The following is a 1,793-nucleotide window of genomic DNA, read 5'->3' as shown; positions in this document are numbered from 1 at the left end:
AATGCCCTGTAGTAGTGTAGTATTGTAGTAGATCTTGCCGCTACGAGGGTAGCGGAGTATGTCCCTTCTCGTGTACGGGACGACCTGGGCTTTCAGCCGTAGAAGATATTGTGGTTGGCCGTCTCGACTGGTGTGACATTATACGGAAGGACTAAAATGCCCTGTAGTATTGTAGTATTGTAGTAGGTCTTGTCGCTACGAGGGTAGCGGGGCATGTCACTTCTTGTGTACGGGACGACCTGGGCTTTCAGCCGTAAAAGATATTGTGGTTGGCCGTTTCGACTGGTGTGACATTATACGGAAGGACTAAAATGCCCTGTAGTAGTGTAGTATTGTAGTAGATCTTGCCGCTACGAGGGTAGCGGGGCATGTCACTTCTCGTGTACGGGACGACCTGGGCTTTCAGCCGTAAAAGATATTGTGGTTGGCCGTTTCGACTGGTGTGACATTATACGGAAGGACTAAAATGCCCTGTAGTAGTGTAGTATTGTAGTAGATCTTGCCGCTACAAGGGTATAGGGGCATGCCACTTCTCGTGTACGGGACGACCTGGGCTTTCAGCCGTAGAAGATATTGTGGTTGGCCGTTTCGACTGGTGTGACATTATACGGAAGGACTAAAATGCCCTGTAGTAGTGTAGTATTGTAGTAGATCTTGCCGCTACGAGGGTAGCGGGGCATGTCACTTCTCGTGTACGGGACGAGCTGGGCTTTCAGCCGTAAAAGATATTGTGGTTGGCCGTTTCGACTGGTGTGACATTATACGGAAGGACTAAAATGCCCTGTAGTAGTGTAGTATTGTAGTAGGTCTTGCCGCTACGAGGGTAGCGGGGCATGTCACTTCTCGTGTACGGGACGACCTGGGCTTTCAGCCGTAAAAGATATTGTGGTTGGCCGTTTCGACTGGTGTGACATTATACGGAAGGACTAAAATGCCCTGTAGTAGTGTAGTATTGTAGTAGATCGTAGTAGGTCTTGCCGCTACGAGGGTAGCGGGGCATGTCACTTCTCGTGTACGGGACGACCTGGGCTTTCAGCCGTAGAAGATATTGTGGTTGATCGTTTCGACTGGTGTGACATTATACGGAAGGACTAAAATGCCCTGTAGTATGGTAGTATTGTAGTAGGTCTTGCCGCTACGAGGGTAGCGGGGCATGTCACTTCTCCTGTACGGGACGACCTGGGCTTTCAGCCGTAAAAGATATTGTGGTTGGCCGTTTCGACTGGTGTGACATTATACGGAAGGACTAAAATGCCCTGTAGTAGTGTAGTATTGTAGTAGATCTTGCCGCTACGAGGGTAGCGGAGCATGTCCCTTCTCGTGTACGGGACGACCTGGGCTTTCAGCCGTAGAAGATATTGTGGTTGGCCGTTTCGACTGGTGTGACATTATACGGAAGGACTAAAATGCCTTGTAGTATTGTAGTATTGTAGTAGGTCTTGTCGCTACGAGGGTAGCGGGGCATGTCACTTCTCGTGTACGGGACGACCTGGGCTTTCAGCCGTAAAAGATATTGTGGTTGGCCGTTTCGACTGGTGTGACATTATACGGAAGGACTAAAATGCCCTGTAGTAGTGTAGTATTGTAGTAGATCTTGCCGCTACGAGGGTAGCGGGGTATGTCACTTCTCGTGTACGGGACGAGCTGGGCTTTCAGCCGTACAAGATATTGTGGTTGGCCGTTTCGACTGGTGTGACATTATACGGAAGGACTAAAATGCCCTGTAGTAGTGTAGTATTGTAGTAGATCTTTCCGCTTCGAGGGTAGCGGGGCATGTCACTTCTCGTGTACGG

The sequence above is a fragment of the Branchiostoma floridae genome, chromosome 12 (genome assembly GCF_000003815.2).
Source record: "Branchiostoma floridae strain S238N-H82 chromosome 12, Bfl_VNyyK, whole genome shotgun sequence".
Lineage (NCBI taxonomy): Eukaryota > Metazoa > Chordata > Leptocardii > Amphioxiformes > Branchiostomatidae > Branchiostoma > Branchiostoma floridae.
This window is presented reverse-complemented; position numbering follows the sequence as displayed.